The sequence below is a fragment of the Leuresthes tenuis genome, unplaced genomic scaffold, assembly GCF_036924035.1.
Source record: "Leuresthes tenuis unplaced genomic scaffold, fLeuTen1.0.hap1 SCAF_12, whole genome shotgun sequence".
Taxonomy (NCBI): domain Eukaryota; kingdom Metazoa; phylum Chordata; class Actinopteri; order Atheriniformes; family Atherinopsidae; genus Leuresthes; species Leuresthes tenuis.
The window spans coordinates 15,623,178-15,637,131 of NW_027325366.1; positions in this window are offsets into that span (position 1 = coordinate 15,623,178).

A 13,954-nucleotide genomic window follows, 5' to 3' on the forward strand; every position below is an offset into this window, starting at 1 on the left:
CTCTGTTAAGTGTAAACTCTGGCATCTGCAAGATTTTCATGAAATGCATTAGACGCTATATTAAGAGGTATTGTCTCTACATGAATAACCTCGCACACTTCGTGAGTGTATGTGTGTGTGCTGGTGGGGTTGAGTAGGTGTGTGACCCTTGATAATTAGCACCATCTGCCATATTAGAACACCTCTGGAGAGACAGGTGATCTTCATAAAAGCAAGACAGACAATTTGACATGAATTTTCCTGCTCCTGAAAAAGACAGAACCACACTATTGAGAAGTTGCCCAAATGTGAAACATGGAAGTATGCTTAATGTCCACCTTTATCTATTTTGCAGTCTCATGCTTTATTTCTTTTTTAACTGTTTGTATTAAAATATACTGGTCTGCAATAAACAGTTCATCTGTAAGTGAAGATGCCCTATATCCTGAAACCTGCTATAATTTTGGTTTAAAACCAGCTTGCCAATAAAGGACACGCTTACACACAAACATATCTTGTTCGTCAGAACTATCATCAGGGAACTTCAGCTTGGAAAAAAGAGCTTCAGGGACTATTTCAGCACAACAAAGATGCTCACAAAGCCAAAGAATACACACAGCCCAGCAATTCGCAGAAAGCACCCTTTCATCTCACATCTCAAATTAGGCAAAACACACATCTTATTATCTTGGTAATACAAAGAGGGTGTGCATGAAAACAGTTAGTGTGAATATTCTACATAAAGTCCTCATCACGATGTTGAATCTCCGCAACGCAAACCGCCAAATGTGTGTGATGAACTGTTATGATCCCGTACAGAGCGGCCAAGCTGTGGTTTTGGTTACTCTAAACTCACCCAAACATGCTGTTGCACTCAAGGCACTAATTGGGTATTCATGTGGTGTTTTGTTTGTTTATCACTGTGTAACCACTGCAAGTCTTGGTTCAACACATCTCATTTTCATCCCCAACATGAAAGCTGGAGACAGTGAAATTTCTACACTGTATTTATGCCACAGAGCACAATCTCAGTTAACACAAGCTCGTCCCAGTCCTCTTTCGCTCTGAGTTACCACCCGTCGTGGTTTTGTTGTCCCCCAACCATCCTCCTCCCTCCATTTTTTTGAATAATCATTTCTGCTTTTCAAACTCACACATATTAGAGTACCATTTCCGCATGTGGAGGAGTTGGATGGAAGGCAACATATGTGCTCATGAGCCTTTTGTAACGAGTAACTGCGATGGGACGGATGCGTGGTTAAGTGGTTTTGAATAGTGTGTGATTCTTTTTTAACAAAATGAGTAGAATGACATTATGATCCATACATGTTCCCCCAAGGCACCATTATTTGGCTGCTCAGTTTGTAGCCCACTGGGCAACACAAATCCAGACACTGCTCTTAAGAATGTCATGTCATATGATCCAAACTCCAGAAAAAAAAATTCTACCAACAGGCAAGTGCACTGTAGAATTTTTTGAAGACTTGTCTATTACCCCTCTGTTTTTATTTCAAAATACCACATTAATCATTATTCTATCAGTTTACTGCTCTGTCTCTTTCCCTACCCTTCGTCTTTTGACTACAGTCATGGTCTTTGACTGCTCCAAGGGTTTTGAGTTTGGGGTATGTCTAAGCTGCTGCCCGACTGAGAACTGAATCTGGCCTCTTTCAGATTCACAGCTTGCGCCTGCCTTTATACTCCGCCTCCTTCCGTGTTGTGGTAGTCACAAGAGCCTTGTGGAAGAGGGCCAATCCCAGCAACCATTGCCGCCATTTTCCCAGCCACTGAATACGATGTCCATCACGCATAAAGTGCACTTCAAATTTTGACTTTTATTGCAACCCTCCTCCCACACAAAAAATGATACTTGTGTTCAATTTTGACTGGCAAAGCAGCAGCTGCTGCAAACACCAGGCATAATGGGTGAGAGAGATTTGAGGTAAACATTTTTTAGAGAAGAAGATCCCAGAGTTATCTGCTTTTCTGAAACAATTGGTATGATATTTGGTTTAATTAATCCTAAAACAATAGATTGGCTGGTTGAAAAAAAGATATCTGACTGCTACACATACCTTGACATTACCAGAAATGTCTCTTTCAAAACGTCTATTTCAAAATTATAGAACATTGCTAAGATTATGTTCTTAGTAATTTGCTTTATTCTACTTAAAAATGTATTGATGAGATTATGCGTGCAACAGTGCTCACACCTATTATCATCTTATTGTGATTAATGCTTATGATCGTGTAGGACCACAGGCCTTGCATCCCCTGTTTGCACTGGGTCTCTCAGCCCCCTTGCTATGGCCTGCCCATAGGAGTGTTTAAGACAAAAACAGTCACATGTTAATCTATGCTCTCATTTTCTAAACTGGGCTTGTGCCAAACATATAAATTAACTCAAAAAGAGGGTCCCAAGTGCAGTTTTACATACAATTTACTCAGTACTTTAATATGATTCAGGGAAAAATTAGGTCCCGTTTAGCTGATGCTGACACGTACTTTTCAAAGGAATTATTGGTAATCGAGTTCTTTCCAGCATTTAGGAAAAAGACCTCAAGTTGGCTATTGCAAATTTCAAAGCTGACATTTCATCTTTGACCAGAGGTATGGAAATCCGCAGAGGCCATTTTTTTATTATTATTATTTCAAAGAAGGTTGAGGAAAAGTTCCTGGTACATTCTGAAACATTGTTTTCTTTACAACCAATATTGGAATTTACCATCATGACTCATGACCAATTTGATTTGATTGACTGGTTTTATTTTCTAACTTGGATTTACTTTAGCGTAAGTAAATGAACAGAACCACAATGTAGCCTCAAGGAGGAGGAAGACTATAATGTCACCGATGTCATAAAAGATGCTAACACAAAGAAAAAAAATACCGCCATTGATAAGTGTGAAAGCAATTTGCATGACTAAATCTGAAAATCACTCGAGGAGTCTTTTAATAGTTACACACTCATTACCTTTCCATTACAATCTCAACTGCCCTTTCTCCTAATTAACAGAGTTTGCACAGCCTCTCGTCATTGCCACTGAGTTCTCAAAACAACTTGTGCTTTCCATATAGTCAAGCGAACATCCCTGCGTGTAAATTAAATGTAGCAGAAAGTATCTTTTGGTCACCTTAGCTCCTCCTGGCTGCCTCTATTGTTTATACATGCAGATTGAAGAGGCAACATTCAGATGCTGCTCTGCACCGGCACCCTGGGCAGAATGGCATAATTAAATGAATTGACTAAAAGGGATGCAATGAATATCCCAGCACAGTGTCAGGTCAGCCTTGCTCATAAATTAAAGCCAGGGGCTAAAGAGGGTAAACACCAATTTATCTGAGGTAGGAAAGCAGAAGAAAGTATACCTCATTGTCCGTTTTGAGGATATTCGCTCTTATACGATAGGCGTCTCCTCTTTGTTTGAATTGAGCTCAAAACACGCATAGGCTATGGATTTATAATGTTTTTGAAAGACAATGTAATGTTCAGAGAACTAAAAAGATGAATATAAGGTGTACAATAACTTTATTGCAATGGATCTGATCCTTCTCTCTGAGTTTTTCTATCATCATTAATCCAGTGGGGTTTATGTTCTTAAATAATCTGCTAAAAAAAAATAAACTATTGCATTATTTAGACCATAACTGGACTTTTGAAATACCTGTAAAATGTTAACCCAACCTTAATACATGGAAACAAATTTTCTCTTTTTTTTATAAAACTAGGGCACACTTGAAATGTATTTATTTTAATTTGGAGCATTTTTTCTGCCGGCCAAGTGAAACTAAATGGCTTTTCTCAATAGAAGTTTTCTCCAACAAAAAAAGTGGTGGAGCAGTTCCTGTTCACGTCTGTCAAGATGCAACTAAAACAGGTCAACTTTTGATCTAGTATCCTAGCAACAATTTGCTAGAGAGCAAACAAGGATATCAATTGGGGCTGCAGAAACGTTTACACAGAATCCAGGGGTCAAACCATTAAACCCTGCAACAAACAAGTACTCAACTGCCTGTGCCACAATTTTAGCCAAGATCAAACTTGATAGAGTCGATAACATCTTCACGCAGGAGACATGCAGCATCACATAGCATTATAAAAGCTCAAGTCCGTTTTTGTGAAATGAAATCTTTTCATTTAAGAATAAATCTTACTGTTTTTGCCTCTATTTAAATGATACATAATGAAAACTCCAGTGAGAAAAAGGTAACTTCTTAAATGACTAGTGGAGGCCAGATGGAGTACATCGCCTATAAGATGATGAATAAAACAAATGTGCATGTATGTTGATGTTCCTTGTATGTCCACATATCATTACATCATCACAACTTTTATTTCTTATTCATTCATTTTCTCGAATTTGGTGCCATATTTGACATGCAGTCTGAGCGTAGCCTTAGACATGTAGGGTGAAATGCATACCAGGCATACAATGTCCTTCCAAACACAGAAACATAAAGGAATCCAAAACATCAGTTCACTCACTAGCTACAGCAACTATAACTCTCAAGCATGTTCACATCTGTAACTTCTTTGGATTGTTCAGTGTTTTTTTTGGCTGTATCATTTGCTGCCCTGGTCTGTCTAATTCATATCATAATTAAAGAGAAAGAAAAAAAAAGAAAGGCGGATGTAGTAAAATTTCTTCTTTTTCATGCATGTGGTAAACAGTATGTAAGCAACAGCTGCATACTCTCCTCACAGCTGTTTATGCACAAATACAAACGCACACGAGGCGCATTTGATGCTAAAACTGTACACTAATGAAGTGATGCACAACGGTATATTTGGAAAATCTTATCACCATCTGCATCAGAGAAGCAGCAAACTCTAAAGTATAGAAACTTTTTCAACCACTTTTGTCAAGGGCTACAATATCAAAACTCTACTATTTAACTTCCTATTCACTTAAATTTGTCCATTTAGACATGGTACAGGCCTTATATAAATCCTACTTTTTGTGGATCCAGCTTGTCTTTGGTTGTAGATTGTATATTGTGGCATATTTCTTATGGGAGAAAATGTAAAACAGTCATGTACCAGAAAAATTTGTATTTGTGCTGATAAAGTCGACCTGCATTATTTTTTTAATTATTTATCTTTGAGCGCCATCAGGCACAATTCTGACAGTAATGTGTTTCAAGCCATTAAGCTAGGAATAGAATTTTTTTTTAAAAACGGGCCAGATTAAAGCTAGCAATGATGTCTTTCTATGTTTAACCATCTTGTTGTTACACCTAACCTTAACCAAGTAGTTTGGAATGAGTAAAACAACAAATGAATGGACACTGAAAGCAAAAGAAAATATCATCCAAGATCGTTTTCTAGTGGTGAGGACAGAGCTCAATCATGACTCTCACACTTATCAGTAAGGTGAATGACGGCATCCTCCAGAGGTCATTCTCCTGTTAAATGTACAGTCAATGCATGACTATTTCTCTAAATGCTTTGATACTGTGTTACTCTATGGAGTTGTTTTTCTGTGCTGTAGCAGAAAAAAAAACAGAAGAACTTCTGTCTGTTGACTAAATTAATTTGAATTAACATGACAAGTTCGCATTTTACAATGAGACTGGGTTGACAGATGAATTATTGTTCTGTTGAAAAAAAATGTTTCACAGCATAAACAGAAACTAGTAGCAAGTAATCCACTAATTTGATTAGCATTTTGTGCTTTGTTTTATGTGCAAATGGATACAACTACACATGAGAGAAGCATTTTTTTAAATGGTCATTGAATAGCTGTGGTATTTAGTCTGCATTTAGAGGTCAGAAGAGTAGGAAGTTGGAAGAACACACAGGACATTTAAGTCAAAGAAAAGAGTCTAAATCTAATCTCAACCACTTATGTTTTAAAGTAATTTGAGACGTCATTTGTTCTGTTGCTGCTTCCTAGAGCTTTCAGCCAGTGGGTTTACATGATGAGAGTAACTCGATTATAGCTATAGTTGGGTTATGCTCCTTATCTGAGCAAGGGTAATTATCCTTTGTTACATGGCAGTGAATGAATCGAATCACTGGCACAAAGCATGCAATACCGCAGTACGATAGGTAGCGCTGTACCCATTTCAACTATCGCTAATAGAGCCACTTCCGGTTGACGTCTTCACCACCAAAAACAACAAAACTAAGGCATTCGAGAAAGATGGCGAACGAAGAAGAAGATGAAGCTATGTCCCTCTACATTTGTGGTGAGCATGGTTATGGCACAAACGCGATGCACAATGCCGCATTCTCCATTGCGTTGTTTGTTTCTTTCTGACGGCGGCGACAACAACAGTAATATTGTCTCCTTCGACTTCCGGGTGACGATCGCGGGAAAAAATCTCAAGCATGCGCAGAACGCTCGATCCTATCCACTGTCGTCTCCAGGCACCTTAAGTGGGCAATCGGATCGAGTTATCTCGGGGTCTTAATTCAATCGCAAGTAAGCGATCGTCCCAGGATTGTCGTCTAGCAGGGCCTACACCACGCCTAAGACAATCCAAACTCTTTTCATGTGTCGTCCCACGATGGTGGAATGACTTACCGAGCGCTACCAGAACCAGAACCAGTCTAGCTTCAGGAAACTCTTGAAAACCCAGCTCTTCAGAGAGCACCTCCTATCCTAGCACTTACCTTGTACTTACCTACCCCCTCTATCTTTGCACTTTATCTTTCTGCACTTCCTTCTATGCCTGCACCCTATCTCTACTCTGTCACCTCTGACAGAGTCAGACTAGTGGGTTCCTTCTATGTAGTTTATTGTTAGCTTTTTATATAGCTTGTTATATCTTCATTTGTAAGTTGCTTTGGATAAAAGCGTCTGCTAAATACATAAACATAAACATAAACATAACCCGATCCGATTCGATTGCTTGTCGGATTAAGCTTGTAACATGAGCTGAATAGCTCAATTTTAGTGTAATTTAGCCATTAATCCGATCCGATTGTCCGCATGTAACCACACTGAGTCATGGTTTAGTAGCTGTTTTATACATAATTAAGCAACATAATTGGTGAAGGTAAGGAAAACATTGTGGTTTGTTCTGAATCTGACAGCAGTATGATACACTGAATCAAAATGTGTTTTCCTGTATTATTGGCAACCAACAACTGTCCCCTCGGTCTTACTTATGTTCCTGTGGATGCAATGATATTTAATTGTGAGCCCAAAACAAAGAGGATGTCAAGAGGGATTGTGATACGATTAGCCTGATTCGTTCGTTGGAAGTCCAAGAACAAGCTGGATAAATCGTTTATTAAATAAAGTATTTATTAGTGGTCCCATGTAAAGTATATTGCAGCGCTGGACTCGGAGTGCCAGAGCTCCCGCAGGAAATCCGTCAGGCTGAGCCCCGATATCCAGAAACATTTCATATTTATATTCAGCTTTATCTCACAAAAGTTGTATTCACACTTGTTAGAGTATAATTGGCTAGTTTTTAGTGGCATGAGCAGGCCAACCACTGTCCTCGTTGTGTTCTTTGGATGTGATAAACAGTGTGTGTGTGTGTGAGTGCTGTTTTAGGCGTGGATCTAATGTACCAGACCTATCTACTCCAATAGAGATGTTTTGTCTGACTCAGTTGTTTCGTCTTGGACCATTTAAGGTCATCTATTGTGCAGTATGAGCAGAGTGGATAAGTACCAGCTAGGAACATAGGTTATTTAGTAAAATACAGAATATGAATACATAATGTCTAAGAACAAAGCCAATTATAACATTCCTACCAGAAAATATGAAGGGAAGAAAGTGCATTAGTGACCACTCTGGTTTGTCATGCAGCAAGCCATTAGCAGACCAGCCATGGCATTTATATTGAAATTGCCTTACAAATAGGGTTTGTTCTATATTATCAATATCTGAATTTGATATTTGAAGCAGAACTACACTTTTACATCTTTCAAACTTTAGTATCATTATCACATAACATGAAATTAGCTCATCCTTCACCCTGAAAATATCATCCAATGGATATTAATTGAGCATATAAAAGTGGGTCTTGGTTGAGAGGGTTAAAAACAGAAGCAAGAACCAAAGCAGAACGTGACACATTGCACACTTGCTGCCTGTATAATTTTCTTGCTATTTGAACAGTTCCAAAATTCAATTCAGTATAATTAATTCACTTCATTAAATCAAATATGGTCAAGTCAATACGAAGAGGTTTGCATGAGAACTGTAATTGGCTTGCAAATGACACCCCCATCCTTGACACCATGCCAAGTGCACACTTCTTCACAGTAGCTGGATAAAATGATCCAACACCCCATGTTCTGGAACCTGATTGATAATGACACCTTCTGTTGGTACACAGGTGCTCCATCTGTGACTGCAGTGTCTAGGAGGCTCCTCTGCTATTGTTTACAATAGCAGAATAGCAGCTAAAACATTTTCACTGAGCTCTCCAAGAAACACTGACATTGTGTACCCAGGGATGCCTTTGTGTTGTGATGCAAATGCCTTAGGAATAGACATTAATGTAAATCCAACAGGTAAATTGTGTAGTTACAGTTTTGTATGGCTTGTGATTCAGGGAACATTTACATAAGAAATGCTTTGGTGTGCTCTGGTTGAGAGTCCCTTGAAGCACTTCTGGATTACTGCCTATTGTCAAGTCTAGCAGTTTCATGTATTCAGCTTTGTCTTGTAGTTCAGTAGAATGGTGGAGGAATGCAACTTGATATTGCACGTCTCCATCCTCTTGCAGACCCCTATCTGCAAATGTGACATTAACAATGCAAATGACAACTCTGTCCTTGACACATTGATCTACCTTTCTCCCACTGATCTGCCTATGTTGATGTCAGCAACCAGGGCTTTTATATCATCGACACGTCTGTTGGATCCCATACCAACTCAAACGTTTCAAGGATGTTCTACCTCTGATCAGCTCTTGTGGACTTGATCAGATCAATTTGTCTCTTTTATGTACCACAGGCATTTAGGCTAACTGTAATTAAGCCACTTTTTCGAAAGCCTATGCTTGATCCTGATGTTTTAAACAATTATGGACCTTGATCCAGCATTCCTTTTATTTAAATTCTTGAAAAAACGATCACTAGCAAATTATTATCCACTTGCAGAACAGAAGCTTATATGAATAATTCCAGTATGGTTTTAGAGTACACCGTAGCACTAAAAAAACGCATAAGTAAAGTTACAAATTACATCCTTATAGCTTCCGATAAGGACTTTGTCTCTGTGCTGGTCCTGTTAGATATTAGTCCAGCTTTTGATACCATTGACCATAGAATGTCATTACAGACTTGAACATTCTATTGGGATCAAAAGTATTGCTTTAAACTGGTTTAAGACATAGTTTTCTCATAGATTCCAGCTTGTACATGTAAATTGTGTGTCCTCTCCACAAACCAGTGTGTTATGGTGTTCCACAAGGTTCTGGACTTGGACTAATTCTGTGTTCCCTCTACAGGCTACATTTCAACAACATGATCAGGAACCATCATGACACCTGATGAATCTGAGCTGTAATCTGAGCCCTAATCTTGAATTCAGGCAAAATTGAGGTAATTTGTTTTGGCCTGATACATCTCAGAGAGTCACTGTTTAACAACATAGTAACACTTGATGACATTGCCATAGCTTCTAGTTCTACTCTGAGGAACCTTGGAGCCATCTTCTTTTTTTATCAAGATTTGTCTTTTAACTCTCATATGAAACAGGTCTCTACTGCCAGTTTCTTTCATCTGCATAACATCACAAAAATAAGGAGCATCTTTTTCCTAAGTGACGCTGAAAAACTGGCCCATGCATTTATCACATGTAGGCTGGACTGCTGCGACAACCATTTTAGCTGGCTGACCCTGAATTCCCTGAGGATCTTTTATGTTGATCCAAAGTGCTGCGGCCAGAGCCCTGATTGCTTCTGCAAAGAGAGATCACATGCGTCTATTGTTGGCCTTTCTAGACTGGCTCCCTGTAAAATTCAGAATAGAATTTAAAATCCCTCTCATTATATAGAAAGCCCTTTGTGGCCAAGCACCCTCATATGTGAAAGACCTATCAACCCCAAGTTCACTCCATTCTCAGCACTCAGGTCTAGTTGCTGTTCCTATATTCACTAGAACTAGAATAGTAGGCAGAGGCCTCAGTTATCAGGCTCATTTCGTGTGGAACCAACGACTTAAGCTCAGTTTATGCTTCTCCGTCATTTCCACCTGCTGGACCCCTACGCCGTAGCCTGACGTCCACCTCCAAAAAATTCTAACTACATGTCGAGTTGACGTGGACCGTAAGGGCTGTGATTGGTCCGCTCAGAGCGTAATTTCCGGCAGTTGCTTTTTCCGGTCTTAATGGCTGTACACAACGAAGAAGTTCGTCAAATCAATCAAAAAGTATCGAAAGTGCATTTGTTCATCCAGGTCCCTCGGTGGGTGAACCAGTGTTGTAAATTCACCCGTTCCTAGCCTCCTCCGTTCGTACAGACCACCTCTGCAAACTTCTTCTCTGTCGCCTGTGCTTCAACATTTGCAGTTTAAGCATTTGTTCTTCAATATTGATGAGCTCCAACTGCAAATACAGCTGCTCCACCTCGATTGCCATTGTTTACTGTTGTTAACTCTGACCGGAAGAAAAAGCAAGGATTCGGCTATAACCCCTGAAACCACACAAACACACAGCCACACCCCCCTAGCAGCATAGTGAATTGCAGAGCAAGTGTTCCCTCGACGCAGAACCTCAAATGCTCAATGACACTTCCAACGTTACGGAGAAGCATTAACTAAGCATTACTTGGGTGTGGAACACTGAGACCCTCTCCACTTTAAAATTAAAACCTAAAACTTACCTAATTGAAAGACTCTACTTTTAATTCACTGATATGCCTGTGATCTACTTGTTTTAATCTTGTCTGTCTTTTATGTACTTGCAACCATTCGTTTATTTGATTTTTAAAATAGGTTGCCCTCGCTATTTTGTCTACTTTTGCTTTGTAAAGCACTTTGGGTTACACTTGTGTTCCATAAAAAAGCTTGAGTTGAGTTGATTTGAAGGGTTCCTCTTGGAGAGTGGGCAAAGAGATCTGCAACTTTGCCTCACAATGGCTTTCCTTTGTGTTTCTAATGTATCACACAACTGTCAGCTTAGCTAGAAGGTGGCAAGGCAATCAAAACAATCACGCATTTACACAAGATTAGGAAGTGAAAGAAAAAGCTTTAATAAAGAAAAAAAACAGAATTCACATCATAATCAAAACCTGAAATTCAATCATTCATTATATGGAAAATAAACAATTTTAAGCATGCACAGCTCTGACCAGAAGATTGTTGTTTATAGCATTAAAAAAAGAGGCTGGTAACAACTCTATTGTGCACCATGCATGCCTCTTATTGGTGAACAGAGCCCCTGCATGTCAAACAGAGGTGGGGCACTCTCCCTAGAGTCCACTATCACAGCAGGTTAACCTGGCACTGCTTTTCTAAGGACTGATTGCCCAGCCCCCTGCAGCTCGAGGTAAACCGACAATTTTCCATCAGCAGGGAACGTGGCTTTATTAGTAAAAATAAGGGAGGGGTGGGAGGTAAGAGAGAAAAGTGAAATCAAGTTTACACAGAAGCTGTAGTAGTTGTGTAGGACGGCTATAAAGTGTGGTAGAAGACAAATCCCAAAACAAAGCTGAATCTGCATCTAGTTTTCTTAAGTTACGGCAAAGAAAAGGTCATTTCCACAACCAGCACATAGGAAAATACAATTTAGCTGTTACAAAAGTGTAAACACAGGCTTCATTTAGATTTTTGAGAAAAGTTGAAGCATAAGCTCGATGGTATCTATCAAAGAAGTCAGAAAGCGTAAAGAGACAAGCCTGTATAAAGACTTGGGTCAATGTCAAGCAGAATTTCATCTTGCAAAGACTCTCTGACAGGTGAGGAAAACATTCACCTGAATAAAAACTGCAGCTCTTGTATCAGAGATGAGACAGACTCTGCAAAAATCAATATCATCCCCAGGCTGCATGTGAATTTATAAGGGAAATCTCTGCCGAAGACGTTAAATTTCTAAACAAAACATGAGTAAATCTACAAACAAACCAGGCCATGAAGCTGTCTGGGTGAAAAAAAAGACACAATTTGGAGGGCAAACAAGCAGTGCCTTATGGTTTTCAAGGTCTCCATTTGTTTTTCCATGTTCCACTGTCAGGTGCAAATAGAAGAGAGGGCAGTGCAGAGAATGGTGAGCCGTAGAGGGTTAAAAGGCCATGGCTGGGATTATAGCACAAGTAGGGACCCCATACTGTGACTTGACATGCCGAGCAGCTTACAGTGCATTTTTCTCTGACAATGCAGGGTCATATACTGTCAGATGCATGAAATGTTTTCACACACATGTTGAAAGACAAGTGAAATGCTGAAGAGCTTCCCTCTCAAAGGTTATCTGTTAGCATAATGCTTTTCTAATAACAAAGTCGTGTTCCAAAGTCAAAATCAAATCGAGGATAAGGCATTTGCATGCTCACAATGTTTGACCTTAAAGGACAGTGCAACATGCTTATAGTTTAGATTTCTGTGTGCATCTTCTCCAGAGCTCATGTACCATATTCCCTTATTCAGTTCATTTATTCTGCATAAAGTCTTATTTCTACATATTGTGGGCCATTACTCAGAGGCCAGTGCTGGGTGGTAGTTAATAATCAGCATGGGAGCTACCTAATCCTGCCACCAATGAACTCATCTGTCTGTCCACTCTATTTTCAGACATGTGCTAACATGCCATAATAGCCATAATTCCACTCGTGCCCTGGGCTCTGCCACCTCAGTCTTCTGATTAAGTTCTAAATCCCGAAGGTATCATTGTTAAAGGTTTAGCTATTCCACCCTTAGCCATTAAATATGGCATAATGCGGGTAGGGAGACATGAGTAGAGTCAGAGTGCAAGAAGGGGAGATGGGCTTCCTCAGAGAAGCTTTCTGTGCATCTGACAAAACATAAATTCTTCTCAATGTGTCATCTGCATTGCTCCCTGATGCAGCAAAGGGTTGTCTTTTATCAACAGCCAGCGATGACACTTTCCAAATATTTAATACATGGGGGAATTTCTCATTCACTGTGGATGTGTTTCAAATGAAAACTGTTTTCCCTTAAAATAAAAAAGAAAAAAGAAAACCCCCCCCCCCCCCCTTCAGTTTCTTCACCGGTTATGAAAATATCATGTCATGAATACCACTCTTTTCATGTAATTCCCTATTCGCCTGCTTCGCTGTAAGCGGCTGTCAACAGTGTGTCTGATTTATATCTTAAGTGTTGGTGGGACAGCAGCTCCCGCACGGCACTACTGGCCTGGGGAAGCGAGGTAGGGGTCCACAAGGACAGCCACAGCCCCGGTTCCTCTGGCTCTGGAGACTCTTGGTGGGGAGTAAACTTAGCCAACACTCCACAAACAGGGTGACACACACCCATCAACACCTCCTTCACAAGTGTGTAGAGAAAAACAGGAGACGGAAGGGGATGTCAGGATGCAGCAGCATGTTGAAAAGAAGCGTGTGTGAGACGTTGTTTGGAGTCATGTTTATATTCATGCTTTGCACAACAAATGTGGATCTTTCAAAAATATATGCATAAACCTGACACAGAGGAGTAAAGGCAAACTGTCAAACATCTGACACTTTCGCTCACTTGCATATATGCACATGCAAGCACCGTGCACTACGTTCATCAGTGTAATGCCACTAACTCGTCACAGGTGTTTCGTGGAAAGAAAAGATTAAAACTTTTCTGAAGTGAGATTTAAATGTAAATAAAAAGCAAAATGCGATTACTTGCAAATCGTTCGAACCCTTTGTTCAACTGAAAACAGCGCAAAGACAACAAATCCAATGTAAGATTTTATCTTTTTTGGGGGTTTTTTGTGGAAAAATACATGCTCATTTTGAACTGGATATAAAAAACACAGTTCAAAAATATACAGTCGGGGTTTGACACTGAGTTACATCACCTCAAGTTGGGAATTACAGGTGACCAATTTTGGAATTTGGT